Source organism: Palaemon carinicauda, chromosome 38 (genome assembly GCF_036898095.1).
Source record: "Palaemon carinicauda isolate YSFRI2023 chromosome 38, ASM3689809v2, whole genome shotgun sequence".
Classification (NCBI taxonomy): Eukaryota; Metazoa; Arthropoda; class Malacostraca; order Decapoda; family Palaemonidae; genus Palaemon; species Palaemon carinicauda.
Genome location: NC_090762.1, coordinates 52,711,550 through 52,720,973, shown reverse-complemented (window position 1 = coordinate 52,720,973; position 9,424 = coordinate 52,711,550). Strand labels below are relative to the sequence as shown.

Below are 9,424 nucleotides of genomic sequence, written 5' to 3'. Positions count from 1 at the left end.
TATATATATATATATATATATAGAGGTATATATATATGTGTGTGTGTGTGTGATGGTTTTCCTATTTGTATGTACCTATATATACACATCTATATATAAACATATATGTGTATGTATATATATATATATATATATATATATATATATATATATATATATATATATATATATATATATCTATCTATATATATATGTATGTAATTTATATATAATATAATATATATATATATATATATATATATATATATATATATATATATATATATTTATATATATATATATATATATTTATATATATATATTTATATATATATAATTATATACACACATATATATCCCTTTCTGAGTTGGGATACAACAATCTTTGGAGCATATTCAAAGGAAATGATCTCATCATGCTATTTTATACCGAGGGCTCTGAATCTTCAATGGGTCCCTGTTGTGTTGCAGGGTCCTCAGACAAAATTAGTCAGCCCTCATTACCCAGTGAAGCATTGATATTTACATCTGAACTATCAGCCATTATTTTAGCAATGGAAATTATTAAAACTATAGAAGATTGGGCGAATCATAAGTTAGGGATTTATACTGATTCGAGAAATGCCCTAGAAGCCCTAAAAGGTTACACTCACAAGAATTGATTGGTATTGAAAATTAAAGATCTTCTTGGCAGGATTTATACCAGTGGGATAAATATAGAAATATGTTGTAATGAAAAAGCGGATGCTGCAGCTAAATCTTCGATCAGTTTACCAAAGCAAGCTTTTACACGACCCGTGAAAGATTACATAACTCACTTGAATTATTTCATAGCTATAAGATGGCTAGGTCAGTGAGATAACGAATTTGATAGTAATAAATTAAAAGAACTAAAGCCAGTTCTTTCTTTATGGGAATCATCATCACAAAGAGAAAGGAAGACAGTAAGTAGTAATTTTAGTTAGATTGCGCATAGTTCACACAAAACATATATATGTGTATTCGCTGCGCACGCCTCGTATGAAACAGTCTCCTGGTGCAATGAGTGTAACTAATTCAACTAGAAAACATATCTTTATCCATTGTACAGTTCTTAGGAGAGAGGAGGATCCATGTTATAGTTAGACACGTTTTATTGTCCTTATATCAGATACTGAGAATTTTTCAGTTTTTATTGTATTTGATATTTATTTTATTTTATTCATTTATTTAATATTAGTGTTGTAAATATTTTTTTCTTCTCGATGTTAATCAGGGCAGCTCTATAAGAGTCGAGTTTGACTCATTGGGCTGGTTAATCTTCTCATTTTAATAATAATAATAATAATAATAATAATAATAATAATAATAATACTATCATCATTATTATTATCATTATTACTATCATTATCATTAATAATAATAATAATAGATAATAATAATAATAATAATAATAGTAATTATGAGTGGGGATACCTTGACGAGGTACTGGCCAGTGTGGTGATGGAAACTGGTCAAACACCAGACATTAATTTACTTGCCTGAGGCCTCTGTCCTGCAGTGGACTAGGAAATGGTTGCATTTGTTTTTTTTATGTGAATATATATTTATATATATATAATATATATCTATAGATATATATATATATATATATATATATATATATATATATATATATATATATATATATATATATATATATATATATATATATATATATATATATATATATATATATATGTATATATATATATATATATATATATATATATATATATATATAAATAGATATATATATATATATATATATATATATATATATATATATACATATATATATATATATTTATATATATACATATATATACAGTATATATATATATATATATATATATATATATATATATATATATACACACACATATGTATGTATATATTTCTTCAATCATGCTTTTATATATATATATATATATATATATATATATATATATATATATATATATATGCATATATATATATATATATATATATATATATATATATATATGCATATATATTATATATATATATATATATATATATATATATATATATATATATATATATATATATATATATATATATATATATATATATATATATATATATATGAGTGTGTACACAAAGATTCCTCTTAAACGATTTATTGAGGTGAAAAAATTCAGCCTTCACAAGCAGTTCAAGTAAATTGTTTAGAAATGAGGTAATTAACCGGGTAGTTAAGAATTTTCACTATTATTGAGTATAAATAGTAAATTTTGAGAGTTTTCGGACAGAGCCTTGAAAAGACGGATGACTTGACAATTGAATTACCTGATTATCCTCTAAGAACCGTTCCCACCTGCCTCAGGTAAGGCAGACGGCGAGAAACCACAAAACGATTACAACGGGTTCCATGGTTGTGGTGGCCGATTTGGTAACGTCCCTTCCGATTATAGTACGTTTTGGCGCTACTCTTTTGGCAACAATGATTTGGCTCCGCCGTTTTGGGGCTCGTTATTTTGGCGCTAGCCCATTTGGCGCTAGCTTGAAAATTTTCTGACCTGATGTATATATATATATATATATATATATATATATATATATATATATATATATATATATATATATATATATATATATATATATATATATATATATATATATATATATATGTGTGTGTGTGTGTGTGTGTGTGTGTGTGTGTTTATATGGGTAAAAAATAACGTACAAATAAAAAAATTCTATTTATTTTAAGCAATACAGTATTAAAACACTACAAAAATGAAATAAAATGAAATAATTTCACCAACATGTTAATGCATTTCATAGTTATATACCAAACCACGTAAGTATTCCAGTGGTTCCCGTGAATCAAACTACTGTACTATAGTTAAAATGCGTTCATCAGTCTTAATGTATTTTAAGCGTTTTCGAGCAGGAGGACTCCCAGCCATTAGTTGTTCATAATAAGAATTGCGTCCTTTATGAATTCTCTTTATGCCAACGATGAATTTCCATATAACGAGACACAAATTTGCGGATGGTCCTTAAGTTTGTTTCTTGGCGCCAAAACAGCTCATCGCCAAAACAATGAGTGCCAAACTGTCCATCGCCAAAAAGGTGGCGCCAATTCGTCCTGTTCCGTCCCTTCCTGCTGAACGCCAGACTGGGGTTTGAGTCCCGCCGAAACTCGTTTAGTTTCTTATCGCTGCAACCTCACCAGCCTTGTGAGCTAAGGCTGGGGTGTTTGGGATAGCCTATAGGTCAATCTGCTGAGTCATCAGCAGCCATTGCCTGGCTCTCCTTGGTCCTAGCTTCTCTGGAGAGGGGCTTGGTCGGTGAATATATGTGTATATGGTCAATCTCTAGGGCATTGTCCTGCTCTATTGGGCAATGTCACTGTGCCTTGCCCCTGCCATTCATGAGCGGCCTTTAAACCCTTAAACGGCTAAAATCACTCTCTACAACACCGATTGTACCTACTCCACATCATGGATCCTTGTAGTATCTGTATCAGTTTTTTTTTTTTTTTTATGACTTCTGATCTGTAATTCAATCATACTGTTTACTTTATCTTTTTCATCTTTCGTTTCTTGTTGATTTCTCTATATTTTTTTTTTTTTTTTCAATTCAAGTTCATTCGTTTTGGCCATTTCCGAGTATCCTCAATATTTTAGTCGAAATGTGAAAAGAAATTCAAGCCACAGCAGATAAGAGATGATTGGAAACAGGATGAAAATGAACGGAAAGATGATGAAAATTATTAGAAAGATGAAAATGAACGGAAAGATGATGAAAATTATTAGAAAGATGAAAATGAACGGAAAGATAAAGAATATTATCAGAAGATAATGAAAATTAACGGAAAGATAATGAAAACTAACGGAAAGATAATGAAAATGAAAGGAAAAATGACTAAAACTAACGGAAAGATAATGAAAATTAACGGAAAGGTAATGAAAATTAACGGAAAGATGATGATAACTAACAGAAAGGTAATTAAAATTAACGGAAAGGTAATGAAAATTAACGGAAAGATGATGAAAACTAACGGAAAGATAATGAAAATTAACGGAAAGATGATGAAAACTAACGGAAAGGTAATGAAAATTAACGGAAAGATGATGAAAACTAACGGAAAGGTAATGAAAATTAACGGAAAGATGATGAAAACTAACGGAAAGATGATGAAAATTAACGGAAAGGTAATGAAAACTAACGGAAAGATGATGAAAACTAACGGAAAGGTAATGAAAATTAACGGAAAGATGATGAAAACTAACGGAAAGGTAATGAAAATTAACGTAAAGATGATGAAAACTAACGAAAAGGTAATGAAAATTAACGGAAAGATGATGAAAACTAACGGAAAGGTAATGAAAATTAACGGAAAGGTGATGAAAACTAACGGAAAGGTAATGAAAATTAACGGAAAGATGATAAAAACTAACGGAAAGGTGATGAAAATTAACGGAAAGATGATGAAAACTAACGGAAAGGGTAATGAAAATTAACGGAAAGATGATAAAAACTAACGGAAAGGTAATGAAAATTAACGGAAAGATGATGAAAACTAACGGAAAGATAATGAAAATTAACGGAAAGATGATGAAACCTAACGGAAAGGTAATGAAAATTAACGGAAAGATAATGAAAACTAACGGAAAGGTAATGAAAATTAACGGAAAGATGATGAAAACTAACGGAAAGGTAATGAAAATTAACGGAAAGATGGTGAAAACTAACGGAAAGGTAATGAAAATTAACGGAAAGATGATCAAAACTAACGGAAAGGTAATGAAAATTAACGGAAAGATGATGAAAACTAACGGAAAGGTAATGAAAATTACGGAAAGATAATAAAAGAAATATTAGAAATATGATGTCGCGTGACAAGGCGTTATTGAACAACCACGCATTGTTGGTCAGGAAAGAATTGCAATAATGGTTTCGTACCTAAGAGAGCTAGGAGAAGAAGAAGAAGAAGAAGAAATATAAATATAAATAGTCTCTTCAGATGATAACATAACCTAAAATAATACTCTATAAGATAAGATCTTTGTTCAATATCTTGAATAGTCAACGGAGTCAAGAACTATTATTAAAAGTAGTAATAATAGTAGTATTAATAGTATTAGTTCATAAATGGATTGACATGAAAATAGTTACAGATGGTTTCAAACTATTGGAACCTACTGTAGGCTCTAAAGCCTTTAAATATGCGGCCCCGAGACTGAACAAAAAGCTCCCATCGGAATGATTGAAGATATCGATTTCAAGATGAAACTGAAGACTTTCTTAATCCACGAGTCCTTTGACAGTGACGATTTAACAGTAAATGAGCAATACGTGATATAAAATGTTGTATACTCTGAACGAACAAGATGAAATGACAGTGGAGGTCCAGTAGAGAGTATAGTTCTCCTGCTGTATAGGACCGGAAAATACAGCCGTCAAAGTAAGAGTAAGTAATGATCGACGAATATACGATACTTTGGATTCCGATTTATATAGTTATTCTGTACTGAATGAGATTCAGTCACGATTTAGTTATGCTCTCATTGACAAACAGAACAACACTGTTAGAAGAAACCGTAATTTTAATCGGAAATTCTAGGTAAAAATATACTGTTCTCAACCGTATTTTAGTAAAATACAGGCGACTGTCATTTTACCTTAAGTTTTTATTATCTTTTACGGGTTTTAAAAAGGTAAAAATCGTGGAATAAATGTTGCCAAACTTTTACTGTTTTTAATAAAAAAAAATTTTAACAGTGAAGAACTTTTAAGACTAAATCAAGGTTTCCAGCATTGATTAATTGCCCTCACTTGTTATATGCATCCCTGCCACCAAGCACATTTCCTTTTCGGGTTACGATAAGAAAGGATTAAATTTATCCGGGACCGAAGAGGATTCGGGTTTCAGTGACAACGTCTGCTATGCGGCGCCTCTGCTGAGCTTCGGACTCCTGCCACGGTCGACATGGTGCTTTCATCCTTTCCCATCCATCCCATCATCATCCTTATATAACCTTACCTCCTTCACATCCTTATCTCACTTACGAGCTTCCAACCTAAGAGCCCGTGGCCTACCATATGCAGGGCAATCTTCTAGGAGAAGGACACTCCAAAATCAAACCATTGTTCTGTGGGTAGTGCCATAGCCTCTGTGCCATGGTCATCCACTGTCATGGGTTACAGTTCTCTTGCTTGAGGGTACACTCGGGCACACTATTCTATCTAATTTCTCTTCTTTTTATAGTTTATATTGGAGATATTTATTTCAATGTTGTTAGTGTTCTTAGAATATACTATTTTTCCTTGTTTCCTTTCCTCACTGGGCTATTTTCCCTGGTGGGGCCCCTGGGCTTATAGCATCCTGCTTTTCCAACTAGGGTTGTACCTTAGCAAGTAATAATAATAATAATAATAATAATAATAATAATAATAATAATAATAATAATAATAATAATAATAATCTAAAACCAAACTAGCACTACACTTCATCTTGTCCCTTTCCTTCAGGAATATCTACATGGGGATTAAAAAGGCAACATACTTTCTAAAATGGATCTGCTACAGATTCAAGTTTTAATCCCAAACAAATTCTCTTTAAATTTTGCTATCAATTCATGCATATTAGATGTTTTAGTGTTAAATGGAATAATCAATGATATATGATGTCGTTATCTTCTATTAATGAAGAAAAATTTCATCATTGCAATCATTCATTTTCATAATATTGAATGAAAGGTATGAGGTGGTATTATTTAACACACTGCACTTACTGTTTCACTGAAGTACTGAACATTGAATTTCATCCCTTTCTTATATTATTTCCCATGAGTTTTCACTGAGAAAAGGCTGTTGAATTTTCACACTAAGTTGCAAATCACATACATCACACCAGTCTTCACTCCATTTCCGGTATCAATTGTTATTAAACTAAATCCAAGACAGGAAAAAAACGTATATTATGAACGTCTTCATGAAGACGTTTCTCCAGAAATCCATAATCAGATGTTCCCGCAGACACAGAAGCGGCTATGCACTCCGAGGCACATCTAGTGAACTGGTCGTCATGGGGCGTTCTGCCGGCACCCTCGGGGCGAACAATGACGTTCTATCGGTGGTGTCTTTTATTTTGAAGTTCACAGCCCAGTCGTCACGATAAAGACCTAACGGTGCGGAAGTTTGTTCGCGGGATCAGAAGACAGTTTTGTCATTTCTCTTGCGAATTGTTAAAGACAACGTTAGGTTAGTTACCTCACTTTCATCAACGGGAATGAAAAGTTGCATGAAACATGTTATTGATTCACTCTGGATCCATATACCAGTCACGTTAGGTTTCACTGCGGCACTTCTGGGTGGAACCAAATAAGTGAAGGTTTCTGCGTTGTGGTCACGTGACGTCCTTATTTGGTCCTTGGAATATTCCAATTATTTCTAAGATTTTTATCTATACTTTTTGTTGTTGTTAATTATTAGGTATTATTTTCATTGATCTTAAAATGCTATTATTCTTGTTGGAAACTTCCGTACTATCTTCCCAATCGGATAGTTAAATCAGTAGAACTTCAAAAGTTCAAACTCGTATGTTTTTATGTTAAACAGGCTCACAGAAGTCGTTTTATAGTTTATATATTAGATATTTGTTTTAATGTTGATAATGTTTTTGAAATATTTTATTCTAATTATTCATTACTTCTCATAACGTGTATTTATTTCCTTATTTACTTTCCTCACTGGGCTATTTTTCCCTGTTGGAGCCCTTGGGCTTATAGCATCTTAGTTTACCAACTAGGGTTGTAGTTTAGCTAATAATAATAATAATAATAATAATAATAATAATAATAATAATAATAATAATAATAATAATAATAATATTTAGAACTGTTAGGGGTATGTTTTATTATTTTTGTGTCCCATGTGAAAAGATTTCTGAAAGGATTATGAGGTAAAGTTTCAATTTATTCAAATAGAATTAAATTTTAGAAAGTACATATTTTGAACAAGGTTCCTTCAGTTCGATATTTGTTTTCCTCGTTTTTCATTATTTGTGATAAGTGCTTCTTCCTGAACCGCTCAAACATCCATTTTTGTTCTGGAAATTAAGTTGAGAGAAAATAAGGGAATGAAAATAGGTCTTTATCCCAGAAAATCAACTTCACTTCTTTTTGCTAGAAAAATTAGAAGTTAGGACTTCGATCTTCATAATACTTTGTAGAAACTCGTGATTATTTAAGCAAGTTAACTATTTGTACAAGTTGTTGTAAATGTAATTGAAATCAACAGACAAACCATAGTTATTCATATATGTTATGACCACGGCAAACTTGACTGCTTTAGTTTGAAGCGAAATATGGAGCCAACTGGAAAACCACAGATTTTAAATCAAATTTATTCATGTGGAATTATAGAATCCTCGTTAGAAATTATGCTCCAAAAACAGGGAATTACATGGAAGAATAGGTAATCACACACACACACAAACATCTCACTCAAGTGATTAAAAGTCGTCGTAAGTAGGGGATACCTCGATGGTTCAAGTCTTCGAGATCGCCACCTAACTGACAATTAATTATTGAGAAGTTTCGTGATACTTAGAAAGCCCTCTGTGTTCACATAACCGTGCGAACTGGTTAAAAAAAAAAAACTGTTAGTTCCGAGTGTCCGTTTCACAACGGAACCTTAATTGGAGATGTCGGATCGCTATTACGGTTGAAAGGATCGTTCCTTTCCTCGCTGGGCTATTTTCCCCTGTAGGAGCCCTTAGGATTATAGCATATTGCTTTTCCAACTAGCTTGTAATGATAATAATAATGAATGTTGTAATAATGAGAAAAGTGTGGGAAATGTCAGTAAAAGGGTATTTACGAGAATATTCTGATTATGAATATAATGATATATTTCTTTATATCTAACTTGCGTAATTATTCCAGGGGCATAAATAGTAATGGTATTATTTTTAAACTATATTATTATTATCTATCAAAGTTTGGCGTGATATGACGCATCCAAATAATTTGATTGAAATGGCTCTGGCGATTTTAGTTTTTACTTTATAGTGTTTAAAGTTGTCACATTTTACACCTAAATAAATTTTTCACAATCCTTACATCGATAGAAGTTTCCCCAAATTATATAGAATATTGAAGAATTAAGTCAAATTTTACGATAATGATAAAAATATAGAGTATTACCGATTGGTGCTTGGAAGAATACCATATTTTCTAATACCATAATATAAGATTTAATTGAATATTTAGATGTTTTATGCACGTGTTAGCGTGTTTCTATGGTTACCAACACATTCATATATATATATATATATATATATATATATATATATATATATATATATATATATATATATATATATATATATATGTATATATATATATATATATATATATATATATATGTATGTATGTATTATATATAC

The 9,424-nt window shown here is 30.8% G+C and overlaps 1 protein-coding gene across 1 annotated transcript in view; it reads right to left on the bottom strand.

Moving 5' to 3' along the window:
- The window catches only part of LOC137630334 (uncharacterized), a 36,934-nt gene extending 29,867 nt beyond the window's left edge, over positions 1–7,067 (bottom strand). Inside the window, exon 1 of the mRNA XM_068361770.1 lies at positions 6,768–7,067. The gene's annotated coding sequence lies outside the window, so the exon portion shown is untranslated. The remainder of the gene's footprint in view (positions 1–6,767) is intronic.
- Between the last annotated feature and the right edge of the window lie 2,357 nt (positions 7,068–9,424).